The sequence below is a fragment of the Coptis chinensis genome, chromosome 7, assembly GCF_015680905.1.
Source record: "Coptis chinensis isolate HL-2020 chromosome 7, ASM1568090v1, whole genome shotgun sequence".
NCBI lineage: Eukaryota > Viridiplantae > Streptophyta > Magnoliopsida > Ranunculales > Ranunculaceae > Coptis > Coptis chinensis.
Window position 1 is genome coordinate 89,827,461 of NC_141462.1, and position 17,468 is coordinate 89,844,928.

General features: G+C 38.1%; 1 long non-coding RNA gene across 2 annotated transcripts; it reads right to left on the reverse strand.

The window, feature by feature from the left end:
* Window positions 1-1,851: 1,851 nt before the first annotated feature.
* LOC147489834 (uncharacterized) lies at window positions 1,852-9,897 on the reverse strand. 2 transcript variants are annotated; one of them, XR_015201910.1, is made up of 10 exons: window positions 9,429-9,897; window positions 6,787-6,850; window positions 6,647-6,721; window positions 6,259-6,400; window positions 4,372-4,429; window positions 3,958-4,000; window positions 3,721-3,781; window positions 2,704-2,743; window positions 2,568-2,625; window positions 1,852-2,215 (listed from the first exon to the last, which is right to left on the reverse strand). It is a non-coding gene; the product is annotated as an uncharacterized LOC147489834 (long non-coding RNA). The 2 variants fall into 2 exon arrangements; XR_015201909.1 differs by lacking the exons at window positions 1,852-2,215; window positions 2,568-2,625; window positions 2,704-2,743 and having other exon boundaries at window positions 2,765-3,781.
* Between the last annotated feature and the right edge of the window lie 7,571 nt (window positions 9,898-17,468).

Below are 17,468 nucleotides of genomic sequence, written 5' to 3' on the forward strand. Positions count from 1 at the left end.
TGTGTTTTATCATTCGTGAATTGTATCAAATTGAGGGTGAGAAACAATATTTGTTTGAGTGATTTTGTGCCTGATTTCAATTAAGGAAATCAAGGCTTTGAATGAGAGACAGAGAGCTAATTGTAGGAGCTTTCATATTTAAATAGTAAAATTGGTGTGCTTTGGAGGACGTAGGTAATATTGTTGAACCTCGTTAAATTCTTAGTGTTATTCGGTTGTTTTGTCGCAGTTATTTAATTTCGCTTGTAACGTTCTTGTTACATTGCTTCTAAGATCTTAATTATTCTTGGGGTTGTGTTAATTACACCCCTAACACCTACAAATCGACTTCTTGTTATGAGAACTCGGGGTCTATTTGTTGTGAAGAATTCTTCACATCCAATACTTTGAATTCAATTTGTGATTCCTGCGAGAGGAGGATTATTCTTTCACCTGCAAGAGAGGAAAGACTTGGGGACTTCGAGTATTACGTTGAGGAAAGAAGATGGTGAGTTCATGATTGGGATAATGCATTTCTCACTGTGAGTATCTTCGATTCTATACATGTAAAACTTGAAGTTTTGTTCTAGTGTTTTTTCTATTACCTGAGATAGGTGGTGGCGTGGGTTTTTCTCTGTGAGTGGGTTTTGCCACTTAAAATATCATTTCGTTGTGTACTGTCTTTTTTAGTTATTGCAGTTTAAGTTTAATTTTTATTGCAATTAGTTGATCAAATTAATTGAAATCTACTGCTAGTCTGCCGTGGGAATTTCATTTACAACAAAAAAAAATAATAAATAAAAATAAGTTATGAATTTTGGAGGGTTGGAGTACAAGTGAAGAAAGAAGTTCATATTAACTTTCTCACTGATCCGAATGAGGGCAGATCGACACTTTGACCTGCAGATGTCTTGATTTATAGTTGGTCTGAGGGAAAACATGCATGTTTTGATGTAACTAGAGTCTCTCCATTGGTAGGGTTGGAGAATGGTGACTTTGATGTGGGAGAAGCAGCTAAGAGAGTAGCGATAGAAAAGATGGAGAAACATGAGGAAGCTTGCAGGGCTAACCAGCAGTGTTTCATTCTGTTTAGTTTCGACACTTTCGATTTCTTAGAACAACAGTCTATGGAGCTCCTCAAGAGACTTCACAAAGTTATAGACAGTAACGTTATGATAGCTGGTTCTAACGAGTTTGTTTTTAAAATGATAGAATTTGCTATTCAAAAAAGACTTGCGGCGCAACTTATTGCACGCTTGTCCTAATTATTTGTAAAATTTATTATCATTATCAATAAAATTTTCACTTAAAAAATAATAATAATAATGACTTCTTTTGTTTAGTTGTTTGTTTTCCACCCAGATGCTTTATCAGGTACTAGTATAAGTGCACGTGCTCCACACGTGGACTGCAAAAGAAAAGGTCAGGGTTATAAACTTGTTAAAATGCAACTATTATCAACGGGCGTTGTTCATTGATTAGGTGTTAATTTTTCAAATAGATTTCATGAGCTCAACTTGCTTTAGGTTCATTTTTCAGATAGGTTTCATGAGCTCAACCTGCTTTGCTGTCTCGTGGAAGCTATGATGTTGGCATGAGCACATATGCACCAGAAACGAAGGTCATTATGAATATCTAAAAAACCTACGCGGCCATAAACATTTTGAAAGTTAAGTCAAGGTCAATTTGAAGATGTCTGGGAGTGTCTAAAACTGAATAAATCGCGCATACGGAAACTTGTTTTTAACATTATAATATCGCGGAGGTTGTCTTAAGCATGTGAAGCCAACATAGGATAAGTTAATCGAACTGAAGTTATAGTAAAGTAACAAAAGTTAAGTGAAAACAACACTGATGTATTACTTGCCTCCTAGAGTTGACATACTGAAAAGGCAATCTAACTGAAGTTACTAAAGTAATAAAATTGTAGTGAAAACAATATTGATGAACTGCTTAGTAGTTTGCTGGTGAAGTTTACATATTGAAAGAGAAGGAACAAAATAACAAAAAATATCAATGTCATAGACATGGCTGCTGGAGTGAGCAAATGATTGTTATTACTTTCATAAGTTGCTATATATTCATCGACTTTCATTATTTGGAGTTGTTTGCGTATAGGGCATTTGGTGACAATGACAGCCCAAGAATAAGATCAAGGGCATGACTTCCCTTTCATTACCTTTGTTCATTGAGATCTATCAATCAGTCATTTGAATGCTGAAATCCATTGCGCAGCCTAAGTAGACAAAATGACAATTAAATAGGAATAAAAGTTTTAAAATAAAAGCAATATCTATATATTACATAATATTTGAGCTACAAATCTAGCTCCAACGGAGAGTCTTAAAGTGGTGGTGGCAGAGCAACTGTAGATATAGAATTAAGAAATTCTTGATCATATAAATGCCTTCAATCATTGGAACAGATTTAAATAAGTAGTATGTTTGTTCTTCTCCTGGAACAGACGGATGGTGAAAGTAAATAATCATTACGTGATCATTATTGGATAAAGCATGATATCTACTTTTACTTTTCAGTAACATATAAATTTTCTACCCCAGATAACCATTTAAGTTTGATAGAGTTACCTTTGTAAGTCTGTTTCTCAGTTGCTAAGCAATCACAGGGCTTTCTATTCAAACCATACTGCCATTTTTTAAAATAAGTCGCAATTAATTTTAGGAAATATGTTGCAATATTTAGTTTAAAAAAGATGATGCATACCTAGTTGGTAGTAGTCACATGTCATCGCTGACCATCATTACTTTTGTAGTTACATGTCATGTTAATCATCAAACAATAACGATAATGATTGTGGAAAAAAAATACTAAATAGATCCAGATAATAAAGAATGAAAGAAGGGAATTGAAGAGTTTTAGTTAATCCATCACTGAACTTGTTTTGATTTAATTAAAGAATGCATGCTCTTAAAAACCCTGAATTAATAAACAAAATTGTTTTTTTTTTAACTTCTAAAGTCTACCCTCTTCATGCTATATTGAAAATGACGAAAACGAAGTCTGTAACAGTATATGTGAGACATTTTTATCAGCAAAGTGACATCTCTTTAAACAGTTGATATCTTTGAATTAGACCAGCCCGCTAGTCGGTTAGTGTACTTAAGCTTCATGGTAGAAGCTCAGTGATTGTCCTTTGTTAGTAGCCCCCTTCCTTGCTCGCTTGTGGTCATTATTAGAAGGAAAGCCGACTTGTTCCCCAAAAAATGAAGGAAGCAAGAAAACAAAGCATAATTTGTTACTGAAAGGGATGAAGGGTGTAAAAACATATTCTGTAGCCCTGTCTATTGCCTACTATATTTACCATGCAATGCCTAGACTGTTAGTGAACAATAAGTTAATGCGGTACTTGGAATAGTTAGGGAAAAAAATAGTTGGAATTTGGACATAATGCATAATTAAAAAAGAACAATCTAGTCACTGAAAACGTAATAAAACATAATTTCGATTTTGAACATTCGAGGTAATAGCATATATTGCAATCAAATTTCTAAACCCATTAATGCATAATTATTTTTTACATACCTTATATTTGTGCTTGCTAAATGCTTTTCAGGTTTGTACCCATTCTCCCTATTCTTCCGTTTTACAATAGGTAGCAGTTTCTAAAACATACTATAAGGTCGACAATCATTTCCCTATTCAACACATCCTTTAACAAACAAACAATAAAACACTAAGATCATCCCAGGAAAATTAATAAAGAAGGATTGACTTGTCTACCTAGTAGCTACTGACCAAGCACAATAAGGTTTTTAGTGAGCATAGTAGCCGCAACAATTTCCTGTAAATTGGAGAAGACACTTTCTTGAGAATGAATTGGGAATACATCGGCATATAGTATGACAGAATTTGCATTTTGGGTAAAATATTCATAGGATGGACATGCCACCCACATCACCTGATTTCAACACGACAAATATAATGAAAACTGCATACCAAAAGTAAAAACACACTAACCTCATTTGGGCAGCTTTGACAGCTTGCACTGCAGCAACTGCATCTTCAATAATAACACAATGGAAAATAATTATGTAGATTAGTAAATTGATATTGTTAGAAGGGTAAGGCTAAACTATAACAGGCAGAATAGACCATTGGAGTTTGAAATTTCATACAAAAAAATGTTGTTAAAGTTGAGCAATCATCTGAATTTGTTTGCGTACATGGCATGTGGTGACCATGATAAACCAAGAATAAGATCAAGGACATGAGTTTCCTTTCGCTATCTTTTACCTATAGTTTTTTCACTGACATCTATGAATCAGTACATTCTTTGAATTCTGAACTCCATTATGCGGACTAATTAGGCAACACGAAAATTAAATAGGAATAAAAGTTTTCAAATAAAAGCATTATCTATATATTACTTACCATTTCAGCTTCAAATCCAACTCGAAGGGAGACTCACAAAGTGATTGGGGCAGAGCGGCTGTAGATATAAAATTAAGAAATTCTTGATGATATAAATGCCTTAAGTCATTAGTAACAGAGTGAAATAAGTAGTATGTTTGTTTTTCTCCTGGGAAAACACAAACGACTCAGCAATGTAATTCAACTCATGACCATTATCAACTCGTGACCATTATTAAACAAAGTAGGAAACAATAGAGATATTAAGCTGGACAGTGAATGGTAAGCTTCCTATGGAATTAGAATGTGATATGGTATGTTATTTTGCTGATATGACTTTTGAGAATAATGAAGTAGTGCATTTTGTGACATCCTCCCACACACACACTATCCACCTATTTTATCGATATTTGTACAGGTATTGTGAGGTGAATTCAATATTTTAGGATCATACTGAAAAACTTTTACACCCTGTGAACCATCTACATGAGACATTTTTTTTATTTAGTAGTCTAGATAGTTGCAGTCATGACTGGAAAAGTAAGAGATGCACTGGTTCCAAACCTAAGCGGCTTTGGAAATTATTGGACCATAGAAGATAATAACATTGATATAGGTGCAGATAGGCACCGATTCAGATAGGCCGGATCCCAATCCGAAGCTGAAATTTGTTACTCACATTCGAATCGAATCCATTACCCACGGATGTATGAAATAGCATTTGAATCCGATATCGATTCGAGATCGGATAATAGCCGATAACTAAACTGTAAAACATATTTGTTCTCTCGCGTTGTTGTTGCTTCAATGAAGAAAGTGATTGAACTGCAATTGTTGGTGAGCAAGTAATTCATTTGAGTAATTTGGGTAGAACCCAACAAGAGTAAATAAAGTTTTTGGAGTTGGGTTTTGAGGAACAAAGAAGAAATCCTCTCCCAAAGTTGGGCGTTCTTCATTCAACCGCATCCCGGCGACTTCAGCAGAGAATCATATAGAAGATCCCAAGCATTTTCTCCCTCATTCAAAGATGATGAAGGTGGAGAAGACACCATAGATGGACCATTAGGACTACCTCGACTCGGCAAAGGGCCAACTTCGGGACCATACGGTGTTGATTCGAGGGCAAACCAAAGAATACCCCTTGTTTTTGGTTTTCTTGGTGAAATAAAGACCTAGCTATTTCCCTAAGGAAACCAGTCAAATAATTATTTTCATCACTTTCAGTTTCATTAGCTTTAATGATTTAATGATTTGATGAAGGAAGAAGAAAAGTTGTGGTGGTGGGGATGGTCTCTCGCTTTGAAGAAAGGAGAAAGGAAAAAAGCCCTTCAACATTTTTATTTTTATAGTTCATTAATTTATGATGTTTTGTATTTAATTAATTATTTAATAATAGACTTTTAATAATTAAATCGGATCGGATATTATCCGACCGATATCACCGAACTCGATCCAAGATTGAAATGGTTTTGATTGCAAATTTGATCTGAACCTGAATCTGGTATTCGAAAGTTTTGGATAATATCCGATTTTTCTAATATGAATTTGAATCGGATTCGAATATTTGGATATCTACTTGCACGTCTACATTGATCCCTGTAAATTACTGGAATATCGGAAGAACCAATGCGATGATCAAGTGAGGTCTATATCTCTTCTTCAAGATCGTTTTCCATGTTTGGCGGCTCTCCAAAATCAGTCTAATTATTCCCAACAAATCATTGGACTTTTCAACAATGTTATTTGTGGTACGAATATAGTGTGAAACATCAAGGGTAAGAAGAATCGATCTCTCCTAGGTCGCATGTTTTCAGTGAGATGAAACACTTTAACTGTTTACCAGGGCTTAGAATATATTATACATGCATCAATCTTTTGTGCAAAAGTACGAGGAGATTCTTTACGCACCTTGCAGGTTGATTTTGCAAACGTCAGTATGCGAAGTGAAAGGTTGAGGGAGCTCAACAACCACCAGATAACATAGTTGCTGCAAGACCTAGAGTTGACATTACAATGGCAATGCACTCATAATTTCTTAAGCATGGTCAACCTGAAGGATATAAAAATGTCTTACTTGTTAGACAAAAAAACGAAATATTGAAAATCCCCAGGCATGGTTTTGTTTTGAAAATTGATTCTTCAAGGTTATTGGGGATATCGATATTGAAATGAGGCCGACTTAAAAATGAAACAAAAGTATTGGGATTAACGAATAAAATTGAAACAGAAATATCCATCGGGTATCGTACTATATTGTTCGTTAACTAATAATTTGAGGATTATAAAAAACAAATACCTTCTCTTAATTGAAGGGTAACTTGTGTGGAGGCTTGTGCATGGTTAAGGATGCCAATATGGATGGTAGTTTGAACTGTCGAGACAAAACTGATTAAGATATATATACAATGGTGACAGGAGTCAAATATTTTTACTAACCTCAGGGTACTCTAGTGAAATAGCCCTGGAGCGTACAATCTCCTTAAAATCGTCAGTTCTTCCCCTGTTTTTTAACATTGCTTGGTCATGATTAAAGAAGACAACTGCGAGTATTTGCAATGACAGTTTTTTAAATTTGATGAAAAATAAAACAGATGGGATCATACCAAAATACAACAGCAGGGGTTATATGGGACAACCCATATATATTGTGACCAGAAACTTCATTGTGTAGATAAACAACTCATCCGTCATCATGGGGTTCATATATAGCATTTGTATGAGTCATGTGTAGATTAACCGATGCAATAATTGGTAAGAATTCAGAGTAATAATTAATGAATCAAGGAGCAAGTTATGTTTCCACTACATTAGTGCAAAACAGCATTGTTGGTCCAATTAATAAATAGTTCAATTTATTGTCCTATTGCTACCACCCTGCACCATTGGGCATTGACAGAATATAAAATAGATTTGATAAACATTTGAACTACACAATTTAACTTCAATAGTAATTAGGACAAATACCCAAGAACGAAACTCCTTATGAGACTGATTTGGGGGTGTGCATACAACAGATGGTGTTCAATATGTAAAATTGAATTTGCAAGGTTACTGGGAACATCGATAAATTCATGGAGCAATTTAAGCAGTCACTTCGAACACAATGTTGTCCCTTTCTTGCTCAGTTGTGTTATTGAAAGCTACATATTAAGTGAAGGGTAACTTGTGTAGAGGTTTGTGCATGGTTAAGGATGCCAATATAGATAGCGGTTTGGACTATCGAGACAAAATCGATTAAAATATATATACATTCGTGACAACAGTCAAATGTTTTTACTAAACTAAGGGTACCCTAGTGAAATAGCCCCAGAACGTATGAAACCTTACATATATTCAACTGGGCAAATCAATTTAGACAAAGGTGGTTAGAGATTATCAAGCTGCAAATATAAACTATAATCCCTTATAAAAATTCATTTTTTCTTAATTTATATAGGAAGGGAAAAATAGTCACACAGTATGTTATAAGTACAAAAAATTGAACAACTAACAGAAGGTGATAATTTATTAATATCAACTGATGGGGTTGGTACAAAAACTATTGAGAGCAAAATATTATGAAACTAAACCAACAGAAGAAATATAAAACTTACAATGGAACAGTTAACAAAATAAGACAATGCATAGATCTGGACTTTGGAGTTGAACTGCAGTATAATAATTTGGATCGTGTACAACTGTTCCATTCCTAAGGTGCTTCAAAACTACCTTTGATCTTTTGCATGTACATGATAAATAAATATAACATTAGAATAAAACTAAAACAGTCAAAAATAAATAAAATGATATGGTATGTAAACAAAAAAGAATGCATATGCCATATTTCTTAACTAAAGATAATCTTTTAGTATCTCAAATGAGTATGTAATATTTTAGTTGTAGTGGCTTGCAATTATATCCTCCATATCCAATGCTCTCAAATAGCCCAACATATTCACCACCCTGCAGATCCTAACCATGCCCTAATCCTCCAAGCGCAACCATGCCCTAATCCTCCAAGCGCCACCAGCCCACTGGCAAGCTTTATTACTCACCCATTTACTCCAACAAAGCTTACTACCCTACCTCTCACGACCCTCTTACCTAGAAAAAGCACTACCTATATGTGGTGCATGTTGGGACCATGTTAAGGGCTTCTACTACTACTGCAGCTCCTGTGACCTTGACCTCCATATCCTCTGCGCTTCCATGCCCCCATCCGTCAAACACCAAAGTCACTCTCATCCTCTTAAACTGGCATATAACCCTCCCTATCAAACCAAAGGCTTATCTTGTGACGTATGCCAAAAGCTGGGATCAAAGCAATGGCTTTATCGGTGTAACGTATGTGAATTTGATGCACATCTAGATCGAGTGTGTAATATCTAAGCCTAGAGTGTCAGAAATTCAGCATCAGATTAGGAGTCGACAGCCAGAGGCACTACCTTCAAACTACAATTCATTTCCAGATTCACATCAACCTCAAATATAACGTTTTGGAACTGGACAGTGGGGGAATGTGTCTCAACAACCAAATGACTACGTCAATAATCAGAGGGTGGCTTCCTCGCATACAAATCAGCCTGCACTGATCAACAACATTATTGAGAGTGGACCCCAACAAGTTAGCCAAAACTTGGATTGGAATATGGTGGGTTTTAACAACAATGGCGCTGATACTACCATTATCACAAATTTGTTCAAGTACTCTTCTGGTTAGTAGGCCGGATGGAACCGAAGAAAACTTGGACTCTTATTTAAGTTCTGAATGTTGACCTATGTTTTTGCTTTACATATTCTACTTACGAGAGATGATTGTATTCCATAAGACAAATAATCATTCAACATCTAGAATTGTGGCTCCTACATTCCCAGACAGGTAAGTGGACTTGTAAATGGAGTCCTCTCTTCTAGACGACATTGATCCAATTCATCAAGTTAGCTAACAAAATAAAAACATTGGTTTGATCCAATTTTCGAACCCCACTCAATTGAAAAAAAAAAATCCAGGAAAAAAAACATGATATACCCAATTGACAAACATGAACGAATCAATGAAATGAAATAATAAAAAGTAATTAAAGAAGCAGGGTTCTTACCTCTTATTAATAGCTTTTTTTCTTCTGCTTCTTCTTTTTAGCGATTGAAAAAGGAGAAATTCGTACAATGGGAAGAAGACGTTAAGCAAATGATTTGATTCGATAAGAATAGAAAAAGTACTGATTGAATTGATTTGATTCGATAACAACGAATTTGTTTTACAGAGCCTTCTTTTGATTGGGTGAAACAGGCGGGGGAAGCTGAGGATGATGGCTCGGAGTTGAGCAGCTAGGAGAAGGTAGGTGTTGAATGCTGTTTGGAGGAAAACCCCGGACGGACGCCGGATAGAGTTAGACAGCTAAAAGGGACAGATGGCGAATGGGCTAAAGAGAAAAAGGGCTGTGTACGGTTAGGTCGCCCACGCTTCTATGGGCTGGCGGCTTAAGCTAGATCGGCTAACTCGGGTAAGCTCTTTTAAAGGTGTTTAGATAAGTTATGCTAACCATACTTTTTCTTTGGCACTGTTGAGCACTGTATTCGGTGGCTGCCAAGATCTGTTGATGTACAATATGTGTAATTCCTTAACTAGCCATATTTCTTATATTCGACTCTCTAGCAACAACGGACAGGTGCTGCTATTTAAAGTTTTAAACTACTGCAGGCGCGCAACAAAACAAAAACAAGTTGATTAGTTGCGATACCCGAATTGAGATTATGAACATGAATACGCCAAACATAGGCATGATCAAATGTAAGTCTAGTCTCTACTCTCTAGAACTATTTGCAACTTGCAAGAACTAATTCTCTTGTCAAAGTGAGATTATTATTTATGTTAATTTAGTCATTGTTGGCTTCTCAGAATAAAGAAGTCCTTACGCGATTGCATGTCTCGGTGTCTCCATATATGTGGTCCCTTAAACTTGTCTTGTCCTGTCAGAACTTTTCACCAAAATGCAGCTCTAGAAGTTTGAGACGAGTTTTTTGGTCCGTTATACTAAGTATATGGACATTTAAATATAGGTCGACACTCATCAAATTGGATTTCTCAACAACAACAACATATTAAATATAGTTATCATACCATATTATCTATAGTATAGTAACTAGCATCCACATTTAGCTTATAATAGTTTGTTGGTGATGGTTCCCAATTCATAGATATAGGAATCTTAGTGATATTGGTATGCACTCTATGATTTGTAGGATCAGAAAAGAAGCTATCAATGATTTTTGAGATTCAAAATAAAGATGGAATAGTTTTATTGTGAAACACAGTATACCTATCTCTCCAAATATTGGAATACAAAAGCAAACAAAATTTAGTCCAAGTCTCATTGTGAATCAACCGGTCTGCAGGTGGACTAAACCATAAACTTATCCATTCATACCATGTTGCAGATGTTGATTGATCGTCAGATACCCAAAAAATATCGATACTAGCTAGCTAGGAGCTGAGCTACTTATTCAAATGCAAAATCTAACTGTCAAGATTTTTTGTATAGCTAAAATTCAGTTACTTACATAGCAAAGGGTCGGCACATAAAAAGTGATACAAGGTGATTTAAACCTTCCAAGATACACGTCCCTTATCATTTTGAAATTGCTTGCTAATACGCATGTAGGGACAAAAGAAAACAGGTAGCCCACTCTGTATACATCAATTTCTCTCCTCTTAACAAATATAGTATCAAAAATGGTGAAAGTGAGCAGTTTACAATTAGCCAAATTTTATAAATTGTTAATTACATTTGAGAAGTTTAGAATTTTTTGATTTTTTTTATTATTTGTAACAATATTTAGAATAATTAGGAGATCATATCTACAAAAAATTAGCTTCATCCAAAACTTATAAATGTCCTAAATATTTTGAGTTTGTTTACGTGTTAAGATAAAATATGTCCCTAAAACCCCTCCCTTCAGCATAATGCACCCAATTTATATTAATTTTGTCATTGTTGGCTTCTCAAATTAAAGAAGTCCTTACGCGATTGCATGTCTCCATATATGTGGTCCCTTGTATGGAAGAGACACCAAACTTGTCTTGTACGGTTAGAACTTTTCACCAAAATGCAGCTCTAATTCCTCAAGTTTGAGACGAGTTTTTTGGTCCGTTATACTAGTCCATGGACATTGAAATATATTGTGACTTCCTCTGCTTTCATTTAGGAAGACTACTTCACATCTGGTTTTAGTTTTACATATGGGTCTAGAAAATGATTCAATGTATGCATTCCAAGGGTGTGTGTGTTTGTTCACCTCCTTAGTTCTCGCCTCATTTGGACCACGCAATAAGTGCGCTCTTTTTCAACTTCCCATGTTTAGTTGTGGACGATCTATTCATGTGCTCACTGATCGACTTGAGGTGAACATTCCAGATTTTGTCTAAGCAGTTTACCTCTCTTATTCAAATGTGTGAGTCTTCCTCGAGGAGGATTATCATTTCCATATCTACCTCTACCGTGCATTTTTTTCTACTTTTCTGTGCTTAAAGAAAAAGAAAAATAGAGCTGCAGATCATCTTGTAAAGCTCTCTTTAGGTGCTAATCTGGAACCCTTGGTTTTTTCAAATCTTTTATGTAAGACGTTAAGCACTATAGTACATGAGGATTTAACAAAGGTTTATGAAAGATAATAAAATTGTTGGAGTTATCCCTCACATGAGGAGAGAAACAGAATTTGAGAAAACGAGTGATTCGGCGTTGGAGATGTCGAGCCGCCAAGGCCAGATATTACTCAGCGCTCATGGCTCCGATGTTTGAAGGCCGACCAGCTTCATATGAAGCGCACCCAGCCATAGCTCCGGTGTTTTTGCGACCGACTGCAGGCGTGAAGGCGCCGAGTCCGTGTCTAAAGTGGGCTTCATTTCTGATAAAGAATGAAATTTGGTTTTTGGAGATAAAACCAAAATCAAGGTTTTGGAAAACCTAACCAACCAAGTCAAAAGGATTGGAATCCAGACTAAAACAAAGAGAGAGAAACCCAATCTTGAAAGCTATCAAGATTGAGAGATAACCTTTCCAGAGATACAACCCTGTAAAGAGATAAGAGTGATCTAGTAAGGTGAGAGACTGAAAGGAGAGATTGTAATCTTCCTTCCCACTTTATAAAGAATTGGCTCTTGTGGAAGTAGGCATCATTGGCCGAACCACGATAAATCTTTGTTTTGTGGTTTGCCTTTACTGCTTTACATTATTATTTGTTATTGATAGTTGTTTAGCGAGTTGGGCATGTTAGTATAGGCTGTAGTTGTGATATTTAGATTTTGTCTGGAGTTGAAGTGTGCTCATACAAGTTATCTGTGTAGTGGGGGAATCAATTGGTATTGGTATAATCCCCAACAAGTGGTATCAGAGCCTTGGTTGGAATAGCCTAGGGTGTTATCCGAATCTTGGTCAGAAGGTGTTTGACAAAATTCCTGAGAGAAAATTTGAGGTTAAATAACTTGTAGAGATGGACCATTCCGTGAACACTCGCATGATGAGTCTGAATAGGAAGAAGAACTACACCATCCGGAAAGCCAAGATGGAAAACTTGCTATATACCGCAAAGGACTTGGCACTTCCCATTGAGAATGAGGGAGTAAAACCAAAAAAGACCGATGAGAGTGGAAAAAAAAGCTTGACGCGAAAAGCGATTGGATACATTCGGTGATGGATTGACGGCGATTGTCTTTCACCATGTGTCCTGAAGAGACTACTGACCTTCGGTCGTGGAAGAAACTTCAAGACCTTTATGAGAGGGAAGTCGGGTGGAAACAAAGCTGCTAGTCGTTAAGAAGTTTGCGGAACACAAAGTACCAAGAAGGTTCTTCAATGTCCGAAAGCATCTTAATGAAGTACGAATATCATCAATCGATGCATTTCATGAAGATAAATTTGGGAGGCGAAGTTGAGGCTTTGTTTCTATTAGGCTCTCTACCCGAAAAGTTGGGAGACATTAGCGGTTTCTACATGGAGCGCCCAAGGATGGAATTGTTAGCATGGAGATGGCTACCACGTCTTTGTTGAATGAGGAGACTAGAAGGAGTGCAAAGCAGCTCCTCCTCACTCGAGAGATCCTTTTCCGAGAAACGGGGAGAGGTCGAAGCGAAAACCATCTCGTTCTAGAGGTGATGACGTAATAAATCTAGGGGTGAAGCTAGAACTCCTAAGGCGCAGAGGCAATGTTACTATTGTGCCACCAAAGGCCACTTCGGATATGAGTGCGAGAACATTGAAGAGGGATGAGAAGAATAAGCGTGTACATGAAGACATGGTGGAGAGGAACGGAAACACAAAGTGAGAGAGATACTACCGCGACTAGTCGGCGACCTAACCTGGGAATTCAGGTCGATTGTGGTGTGGCTTTGTCTTAGTACCTCATGTCGATATCGAGTGGGTGATAGATCTGGGGAGCATCCTATCACGTCACACCACACGAGGGGATTCTTCACTACCTACAACCGTGTGGTGAATATGGTGAAGTAAGGATGGGTAAATGGAGTCTCAAGATTATAGGCATTGGAGATGTTTATGTAGAAACCAATGTCGGCTACACCTTGACACTCAAGGATGTAAGACATGTCCCCGACATACGGTTGTTTTAATTTAATCGGCCGGAAATTAGATGACGATGGCTTTGTAAACTCGTTTGGTAGCGGGGGTATGGAACCGAAAGCGAGGTTCCATTGAAGAGTACCCAGAGGAAAAAAACTTGCTCTCTTTACAAAACACGCATGTGCTAGTTTGTGTAAAGCGAAGCCGAAACGCGAAGAAGAAGCTTCATCGAATCGGTGACACAAGAGACCGCGGTATCACGGGCATAAAAGGGATGGAAGTTCTTGCTAAGCAAAAAGGTCGTGCGGACATTAAAGGTACACATTTAAATACATGTACTGTTTGTTTGGTAGGAATGCAACACAGGTGTCTTTCCAAAGATTCCGATCACGAGAAAGGACACCATCCTTGAACTAGTGCACACGGACTTATGTGGTCCTATGAGAGTAAAGTCCCACTTTGAGGGAGTTTCGTACTTCTTGACATTCATTGATGATCGTCAAGAAAGATATGGGCCTATAGTCCCGAAGACCAGGATGAAGTACTTGGCGTGTTTGAGAAATTCCACAAAGATGGTGGAAAAGAGAGGAAGTTGTTGAAGTGTATTCGCCGGATAATGGGGGTGAGTACATTGGGCCATTTGAAGAGTATTGCCGAGTCATGGGATTCGTCATGAGCGCACCGTTCCCAAGACACCGCAAATGTAATGGAATAGCGAGAGAATGAACCGTACCATTGTAGAGAGGATGAGATGCATCCTATCTCACTCTAAGCTACCTAGAAGTTAGTTGGGTAGAAGCAATCGTCATGTACCGTGCATGTGATCAACCTGTCGCCCGAAAGCCTACGAATAGTGATTATCCAGAGAGAGTATGGTCAGATAGAGATGTTGATTATGGATACTTGAAGGTATTTGGGTGCAGGGCATTTGTGCATATTCCGAAGGATGAGAGATCCAAGCTTGATGACAAAGCCAAGCAGTGCATTTTTCTGGGTTATGGAGATGAAAAGTTTGGTTACAAACTCTATGATCCGATTAACAAGAAGGTAATCCAAGTCGAGATGTTTGTTTCTTAGAAGACCAAACCATAGCAGGACTTTGAGGAGGGTGAGAAGCTACAGGGCTTTCACCAATGATCTTGTTGATTCGAGAACCGAAGTTCCCTCGTGGAGCGTCGCGAGGCATTGAGAAATGAGAGAACCATGAGTTTGAAGCTCATGATGAGAATCCTATCGCTTTCATGATGGGATAGAACCTATTGGTATAGAAGATCAGATGAGATGCATGAACCACCACCGAGAAAAGAGTGCAACCTCCCCGAGGCACCGGCCAGATCGCAAAGGAGGTCCGATAGAGGAGACTAGCTTCAACGGTATCCACCACATACATACATGCTACTATCGGATGGTGGAGAACCTATGTACTATCAAGAGGCACTTGAAGCGTACGGACAAAGAAAAGTGGTTGAAGGCCATGCATGACGAGATGGATTCTTTGCATAAGAATCACACTTATGAGTTAGTTGAGAAACCCACGGGGAGAAAAGTTCTCAAGAATAAGTGGATATACAAAGTCAAGCATGAGGAGAACAATCCTCACCCAAGGCACAAAGCTTCGCCTTTGTTGTTGGAAGGGATTCGGTCAAAGGGAAGGGATTGACTTTGATGAGATTTTCTCTCTGTAGTGAAGATGACTTTTATCGAGATTGGTATTGGGTATGGCCGCAAGTATGAACCTAGAGGTTGAGCAACTAGATGTTAAGACAGTTTTTCTTCATAGAGACCTTGAAGAAGATGTCTACATGGACCCGACCCGGAGGGTTTGAGGTCAAAGGCAAAAGAGCACCTAGTATGCAAGTACGATAAAGAGCTTGTATGGGTTGCAAGCAAGCCGGAGACAATTGGTACATAAAATTTGACTCCTTTATAAGCGAAGCAAGGATACAAGAAGTCTGCTTTCAATCATTGTCGCGTTTGTTGAGAGATTTCGGATGGGGATTTCATAGTGTTATTCTTTGTATGTGGATGATATGTTGATAGTTGGCCCAAACATCAACAAGATATCAAAAGTGAAGAAAGACTTGAGTAAGTCCTTTGAGATGAAGGATTTGGGTCAAGCAAAGGCGATACTTGGGATCGCGGATCACTTTCGTGCGAGTAAAAAGTGGGAAGTTGTGGCTTTCAAGAAAGTTACATTGAGAAGGTGTTGAAGAGATTCAACATGGATCAAGCGAAGCCGGTCGGTTGTCCGCTTGGTGGCAGTTCATGACCAAAGATATGTGTCCTAAGGGTGAGCATGCATGAGCGAGTCGGATGGAAAAGATTCCTTATGCATCCGCAGCGGGTTTGATGTATGTCATGGTGTGTACTAGACCGGATATTGCTTTCGCCATTGGGGTTGTAAGCGCATTTCTGTCAAATCCGGGTAAAAAGAACATTGGGAAGGTGTTAAGTGGATATTGAGATATCTCGGGCACTTCCAAATCGTGTTTGTGCTTTGGTGAAAGTAAGCCCTTACTTGAAGGCTACCCGATAATCGAACATGGCGGTGATGTTGACTCGATGAAGTCCACCTCCGGTTATCCGGTTACTTTGCGGGGGGGCGATTTCTTGGCAATCTAAGTTGCAAAAGTGTGTTGCCCTCTCCACTACTGAAGCGAGTATATTACAGCCCAATCGAGTGTTGCAAAGAGATGTTATGGATGAAGAGGTTCTTCGACGAACTAGGGCTAAAAGCGTAAAGCGGTTTGTAGTTCTATGTGATACGATCGAGGCGCCATCGCGAGCAAGAATCCGAGTTTTCATTCTAGATCCAAGCACATACACGCGCGTTATCATTGGATTAGAGAAGTACTTTCGAAGACAAGCATTTGTGTATCGAGAAGATCCATACCGACAAGAATGGGTCGGATATGATGACCAAAGTCTTACCGAAAGGTAAGTTTGATATTTGTTAGGCTACGGCTTAATGGTAGGAGACTCCTCCTGATTGATTTGGAAATTACATGGAGATATCCCCCTCACCGCTTGGGGGGAGATTGTCGGAGTTATCCTCACATGAGGAGAGAAATTTGGAGAGAAACGAGCTGATCCGGCGTTGGAGATGTCGAGGCGGCGCAAGGCCATGGCTTTGTTTGAAAGCGACCAGCATAGCCATAGCTCGATGTTTTAGCGACCAGCGCCAAAGCCAGCGCGCCAGCGCCAGTCTAATTTTCGTGGGCTTCGCTACAAGAACCGAAATTTGGTTTTGGAGATAAAACCAAAATCAAGGTTTTGGAAAACCCTAACCAACCAAGTCGGATTGGAATCCGGACTAAAACAAAAGAGAGAAACCCAACGGATTGAGATAACCTTTACTGAGAGATACAACCTCAGAAAGAGATAAGAGTGATCTAGTAAGGTGAGAGACCGAAAGGAGAGATGTAATCTTCCTTCCCACTTTATAAAAACGGCTCTTGTGGAAGTAGGCATCATTGGCAAACCGCGGTAAATCTTTGTTTTGTGGTTTGCCTTTACTGCTTTACATTATTATTTGTTGTTGATAGTTGTTTAGCGAGTTGGGCA